The 12,606-nt window shown below is 41.8% G+C and overlaps 1 long non-coding RNA gene across 5 annotated transcripts in view; it reads right to left on the reverse strand.

Annotated features, from left to right (window-relative positions):
• The window catches only part of LOC107200994, a 107,669-nt gene that overhangs the window by 12,165 nt on the left and 82,898 nt on the right, over positions 1 to 12,606 (reverse strand). Inside the window, exons 6-7 of one of the 5 annotated variants that reach the window (XR_004496251.1) lie at positions 9,780 to 9,909; positions 8,679 to 8,763 (exon numbers count right to left, since the gene is read on the reverse strand). The exons of 3 other annotated variants lie outside the window; for them this stretch is intronic. This is a non-coding gene — a long non-coding RNA (uncharacterized LOC107200994). Of the gene's footprint in view, positions 1 to 8,678; positions 8,764 to 9,779; positions 9,910 to 12,606 lie in introns of those variants that run through there. One more of the 5 variants, XR_004496252.1, reaches the window with a different exon arrangement.

Below are 12,606 nucleotides of genomic sequence, written 5' to 3' on the forward strand. Positions count from 1 at the left end.
GTCACTCTAACCTGGCTATTCTTTATAGTCCAGGACAGCTGAAAGTCCCCATCCCAAGCACCTCTGTACTCAAAATTGTACCCAAACAGAGGAAAAGATCCCTGCCCCAGACTAGAAATCTTAAGCAGGAATTTAAGTGCATTGAAAAAACCCACACTCTTTCATACATAAGGGTTACCTTTGCCTGTCAGAATCTGTCTGAAGGCTGGTGACAGGAGTGCCTTTATGCATGCAAAACACCTGCTGAGGTGGAGCCTTGTGTGTGTGAGAGCATTAACACCAAGTCCATTTAGAGAATAACTTCAATAAAGAAAAATAAGAGCAGGGCAGAAATCAATGCTGTTCTCTTTCAGTGTGTCATGCCAACAACATTCATTTCAGCCCACTGGTTTGAGCCTCCTATCACACACACTTCCATCAGTCTTACATGTGGCATGGACACCACCATTGCTGCAACACCATGACAGCACTTCACACTGGCCAGCTTTAATCCTCACTTCCCTCACTCCCCAGTGTGGAGGCAAAATACAAATATTGCTCCCTCAAAATGCAGCTGCTGGCATGCTCAGGCAGACCAAAGCAAGGCCCAAAGAGCTCAAAGTCTCTTAAGTTCTGGGCTCCCGAATATTAGCACAATGAGCGGCAAAAATCTTAATCTTTATGAGAATCTGGGCTTGCACCACTCACCCAAAGTATTTCCTCAGCAGGTCTGGACATTGAACCTGTCTCTGCTGAGCCCCAGCCAGCCCTCCAGCTACAACCCAGACACATACTTTGAAGCTTTCATTTGTACAGAGGTGTCTATGCATCTTAGGAGCAATTTGTATCCAGATTATTACAAAACATCCCCAAAGCTTCATACAAATGAATTAAACATTCTTCCTTATCTGTGCTCGACTGCAGCTATTGGGCTTTAATGTCCTATCTTTAGGCACCAGTTGAATTCACAACCCTTTTTGACATACTGTCACAAAACCCTGACATTAAGGCTTTAGCCATGTTTGGACCCCCCAACCACTACATTGGAACTTCGTCATGTCAACCCTTAGAGGCCACTGAGGAAACCTGCAAGTCCAGAGACTGCTGGCTGAGGAAGCCTGCAAGTAAAACTGAGACAAGATATTCCCTTCTCCTCACAGCATGTTTTCTGCTACATCTATGTGAGCTGAAAAACGTGAGGAATCAGCTCATGCCAACTTCAGCTCTCCTACTCTTTATCTCTTTGCACCTGCACCCTGTTTTTCCTCAGAACCAGCTGTGGAAATAAGTGATCAAGCTTGATTCCTAAAGAAACAGATTAGAGAAGATGTGGGGTCTCCCTCACTGAAGATATGCAAGAACAACCTGGACACAATCCTATGCCATGTGCTGCTTGAGCAGAGAGGTTAGACCAGATGATCCCACCAGTAGTCCTCTCCAACCTTTCCCTTCTGTGATCCTGGGATTCTGTAAACCACCTGCTGTTCTGGGAAGTACAACATGAGTGTCCTTTCTGCAGTTTCACTGGTACAATAGAGAGAACAGCCCAGGGGCTCTGGTAGGGTAAGGATTGCCTTCAGAGGGAAAACAAGTATGCCCCCAGAGTGCAGTAAAGAGCCCTGGAGACGACTTCATTGAATAGTGTGATAAAAAGAATACAAGGAGGAGAGTGCGAAGAGCTGAGTAGTTGGTCCTTACCTTGATTACCTTGAACACTCAACAAGGTAGGTCCTGGGAAAGAAATAGTTAGAGGCTGTTACTCACCTGAAGTGAATGAACTGAAACTACTTAAAGAATTCAAGAGGCTGTTAACCCAAAATGACATTGAAAGTGTTCCTCTCTTCCCAAAATTCACCTACAGAAATTTGACAATTCTTGGTCTATCTGCGTATAAGCTTTCTTGAAAAAGAAAGATTGGTAATAAATATTGCTTGTGGACACTGAATTTGTATTTCAACAAGTGTAGCATCAAGTAATTGAATATCCAGGTCTTCTGCTTGAGCTGGACCTTTGGGATTGACACAGGAGCCTTGCTGGTTTATGACTTGTAGGTTGAAATTAAAAATGACAAGATAATAGTCTATATTTTTTCCAGATGTAAGCAGGGCTACTCAAGCACACAGTAAAAGGGTTTTTGCCATTTAGATCAGATTTACAGTCATTAAGACTTCATGCTTTGTGTTCTTCCTACAGCAAACCTCATCTTTAAGGATATTTGAACCAGTGAGTGCCAAGCCAATGATTTCCTCTGTGTGGAGCTGCATAAACAAGATATATGGAATGATGAGACAGAGTTTGGGTATCTTGAGACTGTCTGAGTACTGCTATTTGATTGTTTTTAATCTTTCAAGCTTTTAGGTTTGTCCACTGACAAACAGTTGCCTTTCAATATTTTTGGCTTTTAGATCAAAAATGTCAAGTAAACATCTTTTTTGATAGAATACATTTAGAGATGACCATAGATTGTTCTGCTTTTTCATTATTTGTGTTTGATGATCTGCAACCTTAAGAAAATAATCCTCTCCACACTTGAATCTCAGAACTGGTTTTTCTCTCGTTTACAGTTTGGTTAAATAGTTAACTGAGCACTGAAAAAGAAAAGACAAAGAACAAGGTGGAAAGGGAAAAAGAAGCAGTAATCACTACTCTTCCTTTCTGACATTCCATAACTATTATTTCAACAGCAATGAAAAATAAAAATGATGCAATTTTTAAAAAATCTGTCCAGGAAGCTGGAAAACAAAACTTACTTCCTGTGTGACCTTGGCCAGTTTTCTGGGGCCATGTTCAGGCCATGCACCAGAAGGCCCTAAAATTAAGCATCATGAACCTATGACATCCAAGCAGTACAAGCCACCTGTTGTGTACCAAAGAAGGGAAGAATCAGTCACGTCACCTGGGTTAGGCAGCTGGAGCCACAATGGGGAGCAATGGGGCAGTGCATCAACTTTGGGCACTGTGATTTCTCCTGGCAGCCCTGTGCAGGAGCTGAGGTGTAGCAATGACAATGTGACACCTTCTTGCCTTCAACACAGACAACTATCTCACTTAAGTATTATAAAAATTAACGTTCTGGTGGTTTGGTGACTGGGTGCCAGTGACAAAGGTCAGGTAAACACTTGGGCTGTAAGCTGAGGCAGTATCTTTCACTAGACCAACCGCAAGAGATAAGGAAGGACCTGTACAGATAGCCAGCCACGGGACCATAAAGATCCCAGTGCCTCCCATACTGAGTTTGTTTTCATGCTCAGGAGTGGAATTGCAGCGACTAGTGGATGGTGAAGAAGTGGCAAATAAAAGAAAATGTACGTTTTGCCACATGTTATCCATCTTGAGGCTCCTACTTCTTGTAAAAACAATCTAAAATCTAAATTTGAGCTAAATTTCTCAAGGGAAGGGAGCATCTATTCATCTCAGTCCTGCCAGTGAGATGCCAACACCTGTAACGGATGCCCGGAACAGTGCAAAGGCATTCCAGATACTCCAGCCAACACACTGGCTTTATCTGGGGCCCAGCTCAGATGCCTGTACAGGAACACACGTAGTATGGGGAGCAAACAAGAGGAACTAGAGATTTGCACATGCCTGGGTGGATATGATATCACTGGGATCATGGAGACAAGGTGGCATGGCTCCAATGACTGGAGCACTGCAATGGAAAAGTTTTAGGGAAGATAGGTAGGGACATGAGGAGAGGGTGTAGCCCTTTACATCAATGACCAGCTGGAGAGTATGAAACTCTGCTTGGGGAAGGACAAAAAACCAACCAAGAGCTTGTGGGTCAAGGTAAAGGGAGGGCAGGTATAGAAGATGTCATAGTGGGGGTCTGGTACAAGCCACCCAATCAGGAGGATGGTGTAGATGAAATCCTCTGTAGGCAGTTAGGAGCAGCCTCACACCTGCAAACCCTGGTCTTTACTGGGGATTTCAGTCATGGGGATATTTGTTGGAGGGACAACATGGCAGGGCATGAGCAATCTTCAAGGTTCTTGAATCTGTCAATGACAACTTCCTTACACAAGTGATTGATGAGCCAACAAGTGATGGTGTCATGCTGGAACTTCTGCTCACCAACAGGGAGCATCTGATAGGGAATGTAGTGTTCCAAGGCAGCCTTGCCTGCAGTGACCAGAATGAGTTGCTGGAGTTCGAGGTCCTCAGGACAGTGAGCAAGCAGTGAGCTCACTGCCCTGGACCTCAGGAGGGCAGACTTTGGCCTCTACACAGACAAACTCAGTTGAGCCCCATAGGATATAGCCCTGGAGGGCACAGGGGCCCAAGAATGGGCAGATATTCAAGGATTATCCCATCCTACCTCAGGCATGATACATCTCGACAAGGAAGATATCTGGCAAAATCTCCATGGATGGATAAGGAGCTGCTGAGCAATTTCAGACAAAAAAAAAAGCTTTCAGAAGGCAGAAAAGATGACAGGTGACATGGGAGGATTACAGGGAAATTGTACAAGAAGTTAGAGATAAGGTCAGGGAAACCAATGCCCAGTTAGAACTGAGTCTGGCCTCCATAGAGGCCTCCATGTTTTGCAAAGAAAAGCAAAGCTAGGGATAATGTGGGTCTTCTCCAGAGGGAAATGGGAGACCTGGCTACACTGGACAAAGAGAAGGTTGAGGTTCTCAGTGACTCCTATGCCTCAGTCTTCAAATGCCCATGGGAAATGCAAATGCAGGGACTGGGAGAATGAAGACCCTAAGCCCACTACTGGAGAGGATCAGGTTTAAGATTTGGGAATCTGAATCTGTCCACAGGTTCATTGGACCTGATAGAGAGTCCTGAGGGAGATAGCAGATGAGGTTTCCAGCTGAAAAAAGTCCCTTCCAAACCTTAACATTCTATTATTCTGTGATTCTATGACTCTAATTGTCAAAAATTTGTTAAAAATTTCAATAGAAATTAGCCTTGTCACCTTGTACAGTTAAAAAGGTCGTCTTTACTTTAAGCTTTCCTGTTTGAAGTGTTAACCTCAGCAGCTCTAGAAAAGGCAACAAGCAATGAGTCTTCTCCATTAGGTCCAAGTCCAGAACCCTCTGGAGAGCTCACCACATGGAGCTGGATCATATTGTTTGTTAGCTGGATCATTTGGTTATTAGCTTTTGCTCACACTTTAGTCCTAGGCTGCTTTTTAGGTGTGTGCAGCAGCAGTAAAGAGTCCCATTGTGCTCTAAATCAACACTGTGATACATATAAATGTTACTTTTGGTGATGTAGAGCCAGATTATCCACATAATATTCAGATTTCTCCCAAGCCCTTTACCTTCCTCTCCAAATCACGTGTCAGAAAAGAGCTGCTCAGCTAGCTTTCCTAGCATGGCCACTGAAGACCATCAGCATATCTAGGATAAAATCCACCCACCGACTGCAGAGGTTTGCTTCAATTTGTCCATTGTGACCCTTTCGCACAAAAGCTGTAATAACCAATTCTGCCTCCTTGAAAATGTAATAGTGGCTGGTGTATCCAGTGGAAACATTAGCCAGAAACAGCTGCAGGGGGGCATTAACCCATTCTTCTCAGACCCAGCCATGATGGCTGGTACCTGCAAGCTCCATGTCACACAGTGGGGAGCAGCTGCATTCCCCCTTTAGCCTCACCATTCTTGTCCTGACCCTGTGCTGCTGAGCATCTGTCTGCAGGCATTTTACTCCTCATGATTTTTCTGTGATAGCAGTTTTCCTTTACGCTCTCATCTGAAATGCTGTACCTCTCTCAGGGTCAAAATTATGTCAGCATCATGCAGGATTTTGTCTGGCTGGAAAGCCTGAGTTGCCCAACATCAATTAAACAGTTGTGCCAGGCACTGTAACAGGAAACAAGTCCTTGCCCTGATGAGGAGTCTGTTTGAATGCACAAGATAGGCAAAGGGATACATGCAACAAGGTAAAATCAACCTTCCCAGATACTACAGCAAGGCAACAGCCAAGCCAGCAGCAGAGCCAGTGTCCTTAGACTAACACCTGACCGCTGGACCAGCCAACAATAGTTCATAACCTAACATGGTGAAGCTGCTTTGGATCCCAAATAAGTCCTGTAAGAAGGACTTGACAAGCACTGCAGAATACCAACAGAAGACATTTTTATGGAGGTATTTGTTTACTTTAATTGAGCAAACAGTTTAATTAGATTTTTCTCACACGCCAGATAAACAGCACTTCGCTCCATCCTCTTCTGTATCTTGTGAATGATTCTTAGATGTGGTTTCCCCAAAGTCATTCCTTAAATTGGAATGATTAAACACAGCCAGTGTATTTTTGCTCATAGTAAATGTCAAACTAAAGGCAAAAATAAAATTAAAATTATAATGTCATTTTGTGCTGGCCGCAAATTCAACCAGTTGGAATAATCTCAACGCCCATGAATATGACCATTTTTCTCTTCAGGCAGTCAAGGCAGATGTCTTCCTCTGCTTTCTTTGTAAGCATAGAGGCAGAGGAACCTTGACAGTGCTGTACACCATGGCTCCTAAAACTACAACCTCTTCCATCGTGAGTCGTGGAGCACAGTGCTGTAAGTCCCTCGGGATATACCACTGATCAGAAAGATCAAATTGTACATAGCAGAACAAAATGAAAGAGATGTAATTCACTTCAAGCACAGCGTTGGCTCCCTGCACTTCCTCCCTTTGTGCCTCATTGAGCCTTAGGGAGAAAGGAATGAGGAAGCAAGTAGAGCAATTGCTGAGATAAAAGCAACGAGGCCAAAAATCAGGGAAAGATTCAGACCTACGGAGATGCCAGGCTTTTTCCCTTCATTGAACCAGGCCCTTCAGGATCACTTAGGACAACAAGTAATCCCTGTTTGCAGTTGCCACTTCACAGCACTGAAAGGGAGAGGGGGACAGTCACTGTTTTCTCTGAGATGCATTCAGCCCTACATGGCAATATCAGATGCTGTGTGTGAGCAGTGAGACTGGGACAGCAGTGCAGATGAACAAGAGGAAATCTCCCTCATGGGGCAGCTTGGGCACCCAGGAGTTTAATTTTCCTTCTTTACCTACAGGAATCAAGGAAGAACATGCAGCCCTTCACTAATCACTCCTTTCCCCCTTTCACATGGATTTGGATGCAGTCTTCTGGCAGTAATGCAAGTTAAGCAGCAACTCTCCAATGAACCAGAATCTGTGGAAAAGGCTATGTTTGGTGTCAGATTTTCTGGAATCTAGTTTTTGATATTTCCTCTAACCCAAAAATTTAATGACAAATTACTTCTTTTACGTCAGCCTCATGTTTGGTGGTGCTAGCTGGCTGTGCACGGCAGAGAGTTTCTTATTGTCTTGCCAGTACAAATTGACTCCCAGTCTGGCATTAAGAAAGTTGGGCTGAGGTTTTTAGCCATCAGATCAGTTCTCAGAAACTGGATATGGCAGCAGTTTGCAAGCAGTGTATGTAAAATCCTTGAGAAAAAACATTTTTATGAATGGTTAACTTGCAAGATTCAGAGAAGAACTTCTCTATTTCTTCTCTAATTCTTATGTTATAATAACACTGTAAGATGATAAATAACCTGCAATAGTTGTTTGGGGCTGTTTATCACATTTAGAGGGGGGTGGGAGCAGGGCTGGGCAAAATAATATCTCAACAAAAATGTGCACAGTAATCCTGACTTAGTTCTTCTCCAAAGTTACTGTCATTTTAGCTGCTCCAAGATGTATTCCAAGATATATGTATGCTTTTAATCTTTAGTAAAGATTATGGAGAGTTAAAATGGGGAACCAAAATGCAGCACAGATGGTCTGGGACATGAACCCTATTTTTATGTTTCCTGGATCTGATACTTAGTGTGGGCTGAAACTAAAAAGAATAGTGCTGGAATAATCACCTACAAAAGAGACCTGACAATGAATTTGTATACCTGGAAGTTTGTTTGAGATTTGATTTCACAAATATATCACTTGGTATAAGGACAGCTCTTCCACTTAAAGCCTTTCTATCAGATACTTGGCCCATCATAGCTGCAACCATCATTTCTATTGCAAAAAGAGAGGTGGCTCTGATCATTAGAACATTTCACACTTGGCATGCTGAGCAGGGTTTTTAGCTAGCAAAAGTCACACTTTTCTTTGTAACTCTTTCAAATATGTGTTCTTTTATTTTAAACAAATTTATTCTTCCTATCAGCTCCTTGATATTCAGAGACAGTTTAAGGCAGGACACTTCAAGACAGGTCAAAATCTGAACTTTTCTGGTGACATTTAAATCTTAACTATAAAATTATTTCCATTTTTCAGATGCTCTCAGCAATTCAACTCACATTCAACTCATATTTCTCTCAGTACCTACTATATCATTGCTTTATTTAAAATACAAATGGTTCCCCATGTTACAAATCAGGAGCCCAGCAACATACCTTGTTTCACTGATGAAATGAGAAATTTTTGACACCAACACTGACTGACAGCTGGCACACAGTAACCTATCATGGAAGCTGCAGATCTCAGTCCAAAATGCATGTGTGTGTAGCCATCATCTTGTGCCAGTAAAACAAGTCAGTTTTACTCCTTGGGAAAACACAGAGTCCATACAGTACCCCTTATCCTTCAGGCATAATTGTCAGCATCTTCCTCTCCTGAAAATTCTCATCACTGTATCATTTAAGCACCAGGAACAACATCAGTGCTAGGGAGTAATGGAGCTACACACAAAATAAGGCACATTGCTTAAAAAAATATTGAATAGTCATCCACCTCAAAGGTTTCAAAATTGTTTATTTCAATGAAATAAAGGTCCCTTTCTTTGAAGACGGTCTAATGAAGACTTCAGCTCAATATGCAGCTACAGGAAAAAAAAAAAAAGGATTAAAAGAAACATTGACTAGACATTGCAAGCTTGTGGAATAGCATAAAGAGTACTGGAAGACACACAATGCATAATAAACCAATTGCATTCCTGGAACAGGGTATGCAGCATTTGTTACAGCACTTCAAAAGAGAACTCTGGAATTGTAGGGATCAAAGAAGGATAACAAAATACAGATTTGATAAAGACAGGGATTGCTTATCTTTAGGAGGGTAAATCAGAGGAGGACACAAGAAAAGCACAAAGTAATGAATAGTCTGCAAAAAGTAGACAAAGAATTTCAGCTTTTTACCAAGGCTACGTTTATGCTAGAACAGTTCAGAAAGGTGGTCCAATATCTGCTGCAGCCCTAAAATGAGCTGTGGCCCTCTACTTCATATGCTTTTGGCCTATGAATATGCATAGATATCCATGTAGCTCAGAGATTAAAGAGAACTCAAGACCAGAACTTATTCTTTCATGAATAAGAGCATTCAAATGACAAAAAAGCAGGACAAAATTAATCTGGAATTATATCGCAACCTCTGCTCCAAGCGTCAGGCCAAGCTCTATTTGTGAGGCACCAGGATGAAAATTAAATGCTTCAAGATTATTCTATGCCCTGTACCATTGTTAGATACCACAAGCATTTTTCATTAGTTAGAGATCACGTACATTTCCATTTCTCATTAAAAAAGGCAGAACTGCAAGGTGCAGCCCACGGCCACTGAGGTGTGTGTGGCTCCCCTCCTTGCTCAAGAGCATCCTTCCTCAGAGCTGGGCATTCCACCACACAGGTGAGCGTGTGTTCCCCTTCCTAGGAACTGATTTCATGGCTCAAAAAAATCCCATCACCTCTCAGTGGGGAAAAGCCTCTTCCAGTTTCCCATTTTATTGGACAGAAAGGAGAAGTTCCTTAGGAGCCAATGCAGAGCAAAAACCCAGATCCAGAGCTTTGAATTGTTCCCTGGAGGTGGTTCTTCTAACTCCAGAGGCATCTTAAGGAGATTTACCTGGGAAGCTGGATGCTCCAAGGGTGGTGAGACTCCACTTAATCTCTGTACATGACAGCCATGCCCATGGTAAATATTTCTTTAATAACTTTCTTAAAACCTTCATAACAAGTTCTAGTTACCTTTGTACCTGAAATTGGGAATTTCAATCTGTAATTTGATAACAACTTTAAAAGCAGTACAATAAAGCTTTTACTTCAAAAAAGAAGTCTGGGCAATGATTAACAGGATTAATCCCACCAACATAAAACTAAACAGCAGCATGCTGTAAAGACCTGTAGATGAATCCTCTTGAACAGAAATAAATAAACTGAAAATAAACTTCCATGATTTAATTCTTCCCTTTTTCACAAATATATAATACAGAAGTAACTCAAAACAAGCCTGCAGAATAATTCAGGAGTTGAACAACCAGAGATCAAACCACAGACCACAACAATGTATGCAGAGTTAAACAATGTAACCAGAAGTAACATAATGACAGTCACAAAACCAAAAATGGACAAGTGATGGATAAATCTTTTGCATATATTTTTAGAGAGGAAATACTAATGGAGCAGAGGAATACCTCTTACAGAACTGCAGATTTCTGTCTCCCCACAAAAGACTTTATGGATTCATATGTGTTTAATGGATTTCCCCCATAACATGTACATTCATTTATTCTTTCTCTATTAAAAATCTCCAATAAACAATATCCCCTGAGCTGATGAGAACAACTTAAAAGAAGCATATTGTCACAGATGACAATGAGACAGAATTGATCTAGACATATTTATTCCCAGGTTTAGCAAGAAATTCACAATTACTGCAAAAAGAAAGGAGAGAAAAATTACTTTTGCTTGGGGCAGTTAATGGCTGCTGCACTATCCCTTGCCTCTTAATCACTTGCTGCAGTGAAGCAACAATCAATACAGTGTAAAAGAGATCACAAGAGGACCTGAACGAGGTGTCACTAAAATCAGTGGTAGGAAGAAAAGCCTTCCCCAGGGGAAGCTCTCTGAGAGCCAGAGTACAGGACCTGCAGCTCAAGAGCTGAGACCAAGGTGACATTGAGCCCCAGTTGTACTCTCCACTTCAGACTGCTTCAGAGGACTGAGATTTATCCTCAGGAAATGCATCCCAGCCAGGACAAGATCCCCAGGCCACTGCAGTAGCACGATTCTGCAAGTCTTGCTTCAGCCTTGCCCCACTGCACCAGACCCCATAGAGAGCACTCAGAGGACAACAGTGGAATGTTCTATCATGCTTCCCTGGTGCTTCCAGAGAAAGGAAGAAAAAGGACCAAAGCTGAGGCATCTGAGACTCTGTGCTGCTGGGTCTCAGGCCCAGAACAGCAGAGGTGGTGAAGACAGAGGCTTCACACTCTTCTGGTAAAGAGTTACAGGATGGAAGAGAGCTGATCCAGGACCACAGCATAACTCCAGAGGACCTTCAGTCATTATTGCTTTCCCATGGGATCTCTATAAAACCTAGTCACGATCATTTTGTACCTGTGCCTCATTTCTACAGAAAGCATACTACCGTATCACTGACTTCAGAGTGGAGGGACGGGAGAGGGGATGACCAGTAACAGTCCTGAACCAAGAACTCCTAGGATTATAAAATTACAAGAATCTCAGGTCCCACGAAAATTTCAGGTCAGACACACTTGAAATTTTGTCTTTATTATTTTATTGAAAATAAAATGTTTTTTTAAAAAGGAAGATTTTTTTTTCCTAAAATTGTGTCATTAGACAAAACTAAAGTATGTACTCTGGCTTCTCTCCAGGTCTGATTACAAACCTGGATTTGCAATATAATTTAAAAATGAAATAATTACAAGGCTTAGACATGAAGAAAGGATTTTTAATGTTCCACGCCCAGCTTTGCTCCTGATCCGTCAGTGACCTCAGGCAACAAACCAAAACCGGCTTACACTCCAGCGAAGTTTCACATCTGGAGGCATCAAGTCAGTAGGAGTGTTCTTGTAAAGTCAGACTAAAGGTCCATCTCATCCAATGTTGTGCTTGCAAGCATGGTTGGATGCCCAGGTGAAAGATGTAAGAACCCAGCAAGAATGTAAATTACATTTTGTTCTATACAGCTCAGTCTCTGCCTGCCTATGGTTCATGAACTTGCTCAGCAATGGAAATACCTTTGCATGCAATAACCCTCCGTTCATCTTTCTGTCATAAATGTAGCTAATGATTTTTTAAGCTTATGTAAACATTTGGGTCCCACAACCTCTTCTACTATCAGGCTTTTTAGGTGCTGCTAAAACAGAAGCAAGTTCATAGTTTTGATTACCCACATTGTCCAGTCTCTGCCTACTTTCCCATTCTAGTCTATGGTTTTAGTGACTGCAATATCAAAAATGCATTTTGTCCTCATGAAGCTACCTACACCACACAGAATGTTTTATTCTCTATTTCCCTCCTAAATATTTATAATATACATCTTCAGTTTCTAGTCAACATTGAGATGACTTTTTCATAGAGTTCTTGGGGTTTTTTTCTCCCAAGTTCTCAGTTATAATCCAAGATTTCATTCCTGATCCGCAATGTCTACTCCACAGCCTGTTCTTCATAAGTTTTTCTCCATATGTGTTACTTTATATTTGTTCTTTATTGTTTAGTATCATGGGAATTTCCCTAAATTCTTTATAAGGTGTTTTGATTTTACAACTTTTTATAGTTTAGTATCACGAGCAAACTTTGTCATCTTACTATTTACATCCTTTCCTAAACCAGCTATGAAGATGCTGAACTGTGCATGCTGACTGAGAATGTCTATGGGACACCAGTGGGGTTTTCCACCATTGACAAAACTGACAGCTTAATCCTCC

This window comes from Parus major, chromosome 2 (assembly GCF_001522545.3).
Source record: "Parus major isolate Abel chromosome 2, Parus_major1.1, whole genome shotgun sequence".
NCBI lineage: Eukaryota > Metazoa > Chordata > Aves > Passeriformes > Paridae > Parus > Parus major.